Source organism: Scardinius erythrophthalmus (genome assembly GCF_964197995.2).
Source record: "Scardinius erythrophthalmus genome assembly, chromosome: 9".
Taxonomy (NCBI): domain Eukaryota; kingdom Metazoa; phylum Chordata; class Actinopteri; order Cypriniformes; family Leuciscidae; genus Scardinius; species Scardinius erythrophthalmus.
In genome coordinates, this window is record NC_138229.1 from 43,826,399 (window position 1) to 43,835,228 (window position 8,830).

The 8,830-nt window shown below is 36.9% G+C and overlaps 1 protein-coding gene across 3 annotated transcripts in view; it reads right to left on the reverse strand.

Moving 5' to 3' along the window:
- LOC308696149 (phosphatase and actin regulator 1) overlaps positions 1 to 8,830 on the reverse strand; it is a 62,825-nt gene that overhangs the window by 53,524 nt on the left and 471 nt on the right. The gene's annotated exons all lie outside the window — the stretch shown is intronic.

An 8,830-nucleotide genomic window follows, 5' to 3' on the forward strand; every position in this document is an offset into this window, starting at 1 on the left:
AAACGCTTCGGTCACATGATGTGACCTTTGTCAATGCCAAGCTTACAAGGTTGCTAAAGGTCACGTGTGACTGAAACGTTTAAGTCCCTCGCTATTCCCCTGTTAGCTGGAATACACATGCCTTGACTTTTACAGTATATGCTCAAAACAATCTGAACTATTTCTCTAGACTTAGATAATGAAGAACATTCAGGTGAGCTCAAACAAACCAGTCTCATTTTTGTTCTCACACTTTCATCCGTGTTGTTAATCCACCGGAGCTTTTGTACTCGGTCAGAAACTGTGTGTCATATTTCCAAGTCAAATAAAAATAAAGCAGCAACTCGTTAAGCTAACGAACACAGACACCAGCAGACTCCGGCTGCACACTTGTGTGTAGTGTGGGAAGAGCAGTGCTGTGTGTCCACAGAATCCATCAAACTCTACACTAAATATGCTCTAACAATGTTGTGCTAACATTCCCATTAAGTTATAAAAGCGTTATTTTGTTCAAATACATAATTTTCTTGGTTATGTGAACATTTTATTTTCCTCATTCTTCAATCTTTCTCATTATTCCATCATTATTGGAGCTAGTGCAAAATGCCCGTGCAAAATCAGTTTTTGTGTGTGTTTTTAGTAATTGTTGGTTTGGTGTGTGCTCATTGTTACAATTACACAGCAAAAGTTCAGTGACATTTTTATTTATGCATGGTAAAAAGCACACAGTGAACTCCGAGAAAACGCTATGCTTGAGCAAACAGTTTGTGAATAGGCAACTACAAATGATGCCCGTGAAAGAGACTGTGAACGCATTGAATAGGATATGTTTAGTTGGTGAATAGACCCCTTTTGCGCCTACGTCACGGCGCTAGCTGGAGGCAAAACAAACGGAAAACTGGAGGCGGCCAATACAAACCAGCACAGATTCAGTCATCTTGTTGTGTTCTTGGGTGCAAGAATCAATGAAAAATGAGTATGCTGTATCTGGAATTTTTATTTCTAGAAAATATTCATATCATTAAAATTGCACCGTAGTGTCACTCTTTACATTGTTGTCAGTTCGTCCATTGACTGAGCGTGTACGGTCATCTGGTTCCTTCCGTTAAAATTAACTTTTGCAAATAACAATCGGCGTCCTGGACAGTGAGTGACCTTGCACATTAAGACAAAATCGGATTTTCTCCAGTCATTGTTAAAAAACAAGCTAACAAAACTTGCAAACTAACGTTAGTGAAGCGGCCAGAGGGATCTTTCTGCCTCCAGCTAAGCTCCGCCCACACAAATACGTCACCGTGTTTACCAACTGTAAAAGGGCTATAGCATAGGCTACTATTACACAGTAGTGATAATGTTCAGCGCACCAGAATGAAATATAATATCCAGAAGTAAACAGCATAGCTGACTTATAGATTCAGTTTACATCCACAAATGAATAAGCGTGTCGATTCAGGGAGCAGTGCAAAGTGCCTGTGCAAAATCAGTTTCTGTGAGCTGATCGCCGTCAAAAAAGTTCAGGAGATATTTCTTAGCGATGGCTGATTTCAACAGTTTCAATATGATAAAAAATAACTTTTAGATTGATTCAATGGATTAATTGCATTTTGAAGAAAAAAAGTGTCATGAATTTATTGCATTTTTGGGGAAAAATAATCAGTTTTTATAATAAATCTTTGAAAATCCAAATCTGGATTTGTATTTTTTATCTTATTATAACCTAAAGATGCTATGTGAAAGTTTGAAACAGAAAATAGTGGTTTTCATCTTGCCACATTTTTACTCAAATGAATCAAAATGGATTTATCACGTTCTGGAACCAAACTATAATATTCAGAAGTAAACAGTGTAGCAGACAGAGTGTTTATGTTTAAACCACAACCTTCTTGGGGCTTCTTTGACCGATACAACTTTCTAATGTCAGAATGTTTATGTTTAAACCACAACCTTCTAAAAATGATATATTTAACCATATCTTTAGCATTTCTCATCCAAACAACGTCAAACTTGGCACTGCACTTACTCGTGCCCGTGGCGAGACACCTGTCGAGTTTGAAATCCATCGGACTAACGGTTCGAGAGATATGCGGTTAACAGACACACACACACACACACACACACACACACACACACACACACACAGACAGACGTACTGTGGAATGTTACTGTGGAATGTTCTGAAACAAGTAGATACATTTAAAATTAAACAACGTCCAGCTGAATTTGACACAAATTTCACATTGATTTGATTTCAGTTCACAAGCTTGCGATTCGATTAGGGTTCGGCGATGTCTACCAACATGGCAAATCCTTCTTCCAAATGATGGTTATGTTATATTTAACATAAATAGTCCACACAGCATTGTTTTCTGTAATAGTGCTGTCATCTGTAAATAGGGTTGCAAAATTCTGGGAATTTTCAAAGATGGAAACTTTCCATGGGAATTAATGGGAATTTAAGGGAATTAACAGGAATTTATGGGAATAAACGGGAATAAACTGGGAATTTTCAAAGTTGAAGGTTGGCTCTTCATAGGGAACTTAAATATAGTTGAGGAAAGTATATTTTAGCATAATCTTGACTAAAACAAACAGATGCCATTCAAATACACTTGAATATCCATGCCATTCCTCAATCACATGCACATAGCACACAATAGCATGGCTACTGAGACCACACCCCCTACTGGCACTGTGCACGCCTCCATCACATGCACAGAAGCCCAAAGCACAAGACTATTGAAGGCACACATTTGAGCCTGTGGACTAAACAAAGTGAAGTAAGTTTTGATGATATTATGGGGAAATATATTTATTAAATGTTTAAATTGCAAATATCACATACAAATGTATTCATCTAGTAGATAGCAAGCTGATAAGTTAGATGCTAAATAAGCTAGCATAACTTTATTTACCACATAAGTAGGGCTGGGCGGTATGACGGTATATATCGTTACAGCAGAAGAAAATGTCAACCGTAACAGATTTTTTTACTCCGTGTATACCGCGACATGTAAATAAGTAGGCGTGGTTAACTCGCGTGCAGCGTGCGTGAGACTGAGACACTGATATTTGTCAAAGAAACATGAAGAAAGACCAAGAGGATCCACAAAAGGAATTACGTTTTCAAAATTAATGTGATATTTTCGGGGGGGAAGGCGCAGAAGTCAACTAGAGCAGTGCAGCACACTGAAAGTTTAGAGAGACGCACATGCTCGCAACGGGGCTTACTTGACAACAAGTTCATATATCAATATTCTAACGAATAGAAATAACCTTAAATAATGTATCTATCCGTCTCTTATGTGTACAGTTACTTTCAGAGTGGACGCGCAAGCGGTTGCCGTGGTAATGAATATTTCCAAAATTCCCCAGCTTAAAGGGTTAGTTCACCCAAAAATGAAAATTCTGTCAGTAATTACTCACCCTCATGTTGTTCCAACCATGTAAGTCTTTCGTTCATCTTCGGAACACAAATTAAGATATTTTTGATGAAATCTGACAGAATTCTGACTCCTCCATAGGCTTCCAGTGTGACCGAAACTCACCGGCCCAGAATAGTTATTAAAACATAGTTAAAATAGTCCAAGTAACTACAGTGGCACTACATTAAGTTTATCATGCGACGAGAATACTTTTTGTGCGGAAAAACAAACAAAAATAACGACTTTATTCCACTATTCATTTCCTTCTCTCTGGGCCTCGTAGTGTTTTTGCGCTGCGCGTCTGTGTTATACGTCATCACGCAACACACACATGACCGGCGTCGGCCAATAGTGAGCCTACGTGGTGACGTGTAACACAGACGCGCAGCGCAAAAACACTACGAGGCCCAGAGAGAAGGAAATGAATAGTGGAATAAAGTCGTTATTTTTGTTTGTTTTTGCGCACAAAAAGTATTCTCGTCGCTTGATAAACTTAAGATTGAGCCACTGGAGTCACTTGGACTATATTAACGATCTCTTTAATAACTTTTCTGGGCCAGCAAGTTTCGGTCACATAGAAGCCTATGGAGGAGTGATCCAGCACTCAGATTTAATCAAAAATATCTTAATTTGTGTTCCGAAGATGAACGAAGGTCTTACGGGGTTGGAACAACATGAGGGTGAGTAATTACTGACAGAATTTTAATTTTTGGGTGAACTAACCCTTTAACTTCCCATGGAAATTTACCGGAAATTTTCCGCCCCTTTGCAACCCTATCTGTAAATATCTGGATTGTTTTCTCGTAGTGATAAGATGTGCTTGCATGATGAGAACGATAGATAACAAGCTTCATAACCTGCACATATTCCCCTCTGTGTGGTTTGCTGATGATCGTTTGCTCCTGTATCTGAGTCGCACACACACTTTCCTTTAGAGACTCGCTTATGGGAAACAATTCATTCAGTCAGTCGTGTTCAACAATCACTAAACCTTTTTTTCGCAAATTTCACAATTTGATTTAGATTCTTAAGCATGTGATTCTATTCAATTCCAATTTTGTGTAATTCCCTTCAATATATCGATTAATTGGCAAATTACATGGCAAATTTTAAAGAAAAAATTATTTTCGTATTCGTCATTCGGTGGCTCTGAATTGTCAAAACACCTCTCAAGATGCGGATGCGGAAAACGCAGAAAATCAAACCCAGTCCGATTTTTACATTTTTTTATGACGGATGAAAGTTTCAGAGGCAGTGTGTAAACGTGATTCACAAAACATGAGGTCGTATTTATTTTTTAACGTGCGATTTCGGACTCTTTTTTTTTTTTTTCATTTTGGAAAATTAGGGGGGGGGGGGTATCCCCTTAGGTGTTTTTTAGACTACTTTTCTTATTACATGTGTCCCACCTGAATGTTTGCTCACTCACTGCGTTTTTACAATGGGGTAATTTAGTTGTTATGAGTTTACACAACACAAGGAAGCTTGCTTTCAATCTTTGAATTAAATTAAAAAAAAAAAAAAATACAATAGAGATACAAATAAAGAGAAAGGTTTTTGGGTCGGTCTAGCAGAAACTGATTACAGTAGCCTATTCAAATGTAAAATAACACAGGATAGTATTTTAGTCCTGAGTAAATTAAATACATATGCTATTAATCCGGATTCCTAACAATTAACGCTATCTTCTGTTGTTTTGACGACAGCATTAGCGGAAGACATTAATGTGGCTGCTGTCGCTTTAAGAGCCAGTGCAATTAAGGATCCATTACTACTGTCTGTCACTAATGTTTTAATGCTTATTTAAGACATAACCGACTGTGTCTATGAGGATACTCACCAAGACCGGGTTTTTGACATAATGTTGCGTGTTTTGACCGATATAATCTGCGAAAAATAACTTTTGTTACAGTTCAGAGAAATCATCTCTGAGAGCGCACGAATACAGAATAGTTTAAAACCGCTTCAGTGTTTAAACTGGTAATACTTAAAGAAGACGTGAAAATTATAGATTGTGTGAAACTGCGTCTGAGAGAAAGATAATCAATTAATATGATATGAATAATATGAATCTGATTGGTCAATAGCTGTGTTTTACTCATGATCAAACACTATGGCCGCTTCACCCAACGGTTCTGTGTATCACTACACAACAGCCCTAGCAACCACTCACACAACAGCCCTAGCAACCACTCTTAGCAACGTCAACATTCTCGCTGATATCGCTCACTGAAGCTCATAGAGTACTGTGAGAGATCGAGTGAGCGAGAGTTCCTGCATTTACAGTAGATATAGCATCAGTCCTATATTCATAATACAAAATCGGTCCGCTGCTTTTCCTTCCAATATAAAAGTCTTCTGACTGACTCACTCATAAAGACAGTCTTTGTCTCCATCTAATGGTGAAATAATGTGTGTAGCTTCTGTTGCTGTTCACGGTCAGGGACTATTTCTTCCAGCGGAAGGAAGGCTTTTAGTGATTTTACTTCATGAAAGTTGCATAGATAAACAATTTTCGGCTTTAATATTTTAAATTTTGTGTGGTAACCGTTTTATAAAAGCAATAAGGTACGAGAGGCTAGTGTTGTATCGTGACTCCGCTTCGTGTCGGGCCGAACAACGCCCTTCAGCCGTACAGCACAGCCTCTCCAGTCGCAGCGGGAATATTAGGAATATTAGGAATATTAGGAATATTAGGAATATTAGGAATATTAGGCTGCTGTCACTTTAAGAGCTGATGCCCGGATCCATGATACTGTTACACATGCGTTTTCTTTCTCAGCTGTTTACGTTCACTTAAAACAGAACTGACTGTGTTTACGTGAATACTGGCGAGAGCTGCATTTTTACATTATTTTGTGAGTATTTGACTGTTTAAGGTCAATTTTTGTGTGAATGACTAAAATGATGGGCACTAAACACAATCCCATGCCGAAATTCAAGCCCTGTGACAGCAACAATATTCCTCCGGAGCGAATGAGACGAGTGAGGAGAGGCGGGTTTGTGTGTCACTCGAGAGAAAGAGCAGCTGGTCTCGTCTGTCTGTTCTGCGGAAAATGAGCATTTGAAGTGTTTCACATATTTCAGCATCCGATATGTATCGAAAAATCTATATTTTGCACTTAGTTTATCATTTCAGATGCCTTTTTAAAATACTACAATTGACAAACATAAATTATATATAACATTAAACCGGCCAAAGTGGCTAGTAGTAGGAGTGACTGCGTTACACACCAGTGCTGAAATACACACTGGTTATAACAACTCTTTAATGCCATAATTATGCTTCTACTAGTTTATATATATATATATATATAGATAGATAGATAGATAGATAGATAGATAGATAGATAGATAAAACATTTAAATAATTGTCATAAAAAATGGATTTATTCAAACATACATTAAATATCATAAGAACATGTTAGGTAAAAATACAATGAATATGCAATATAGTGCATATATTTAGCAAAACGCTCCTCTCTAAAGTTAATTTTCTAGCTGCATAACAAGCTTATGGTCATTGAACGATTTTTCTGAGGTCAATGTAACATTAAATGTCATATTATGTACAACAGGGCTTCACTGATGTTTATTTCGTGACTGAACTGAGGCGTACGGCGATCTGCCACGCAATAAAGAAGAAAACAGCACTTATTTATGGTTTGAATTCATAATAAAATATGCAGAATTTGAAAGCTGAGACTTTGTTTCATATCAGAAGTGACAAAGCTGGAAGCGTATTGTGATTTATTGAGGAGCTGTTTTACTCATCAACTGAAAAAGCACAGACTAAAAGACCGATTCTTGGGATTTAAGAACTGATATTGGTTATACAATTGAGAATAGATTAAAATCGAGAAGTTTATATTTTTAAGCCCGTGTGATAGGCCTACAATTACTTTTAGAAATGTTTAGTTTTTAGTAAACTGAAAAGGGTCAGTAGTCGGGAAACACACATATTTTTCCATACTCTGATTTCTTTTTCCCGTACTCTTCTAACCCTGCAATTAGAGAATGCGAAAGAGTTTAAAGTGCAAATGAATTAAATTATGTAGATTTAGATGTGCATTTCAGATCTCCTGCCGTTATAACAGAGATCCCAGCTAATGCTGACGTTTACACTCGCTTACAGTTTAAAATAAATATTAATATTTATAATGTTTAACATTAATATTTTTTTAAATGAGTGCATTGGAAATGAATGGGAGACAAATTTGCAGTCAAACTAAATCACACTGAAAGCTCATTTTTTGAGATATCAACCTCAAATTTGAAACACTGCTTTTTTTTCTCTCGTTTTGGATATATACATCTCACTATACTTCATATAAAATTTTAAAATAGTATTTTTGTGCATTTTTCACAACAATAAGCGTAAAATTCTATATTTTTGTTAACTTAAAAAAAAACTAAAAAAAAAAAAGCTTTTTCTCTTCAGCAATAATTTATCAAGTGCCTCCTTTAAAAGGAGTCCAAACTTCAGTCTGTGATCAAAAAGCATTGAAGATTTATGGAAAATTCATTTTCAGGTCTATGCTCAAAAAGTGAATAAATGGATTATAACTACTGCATAAATATGATTTAGTACCATAAATCCCCTAAAAATACAAAATCTTAAATAAATAAAAAATATTGAACTAAAATTCAGTACATGCATTTCATTTAAATAATAATAATAACAATAAACTGGTCACTTCTGACCACCATGCATGGATCACCAGAGGGTTTATGATTCTTATTCATTTCAAATACCGTTATTTGCATATATAACATACTTATTATTTATTCAAGATGAAGTAGTGTCGTAATTGAAACTAATGTTTAACGTTGCGTGAGGAAAAATAAGTCAGAATGAAGGATAAACTGAAGCACAGCTTCTGCTCACGTGTTTCTACTGTCTTAAAGGGACAGTTCACCCCACAATGGGTGACAGATGATGAGGAATGCTGGTAAACAGTGTCTGGACTTAGAGATACTGTGGAAGTCATTGAGGACCATTAACTGTTTGATTACCGACATTGTTCAAGATATATTCGTTTGTGTTCAGCAGAAGACAGAAACTCATACTGGAACAGCTTGAGGGAGAGTATAATAAATGATGACAGATTGTTTATCTATGGGTGAACTATCCCTTTAAGAGCCGAATACAGTGTAACGTTAGTTATGTATAAACCTCTCGCGTGGACTTTACACTCCAGACTAAGATTAAGCAAGACTTTAGGAAAGGCCAGGTCTAATGCTGTTTCAGACCAGCCTCATCTGAGAGAGATTCTCCTCAGGGTGTGTGTGTGTAGATCAGCTGCACTACTGCACAGCTGACGATCTGCACACACACACACACACACTGTGATATCACGCCTTTACTCAAAAACACACACACACACACACACACACACACAATCTCTCTCGATAACTTCACAACTGAT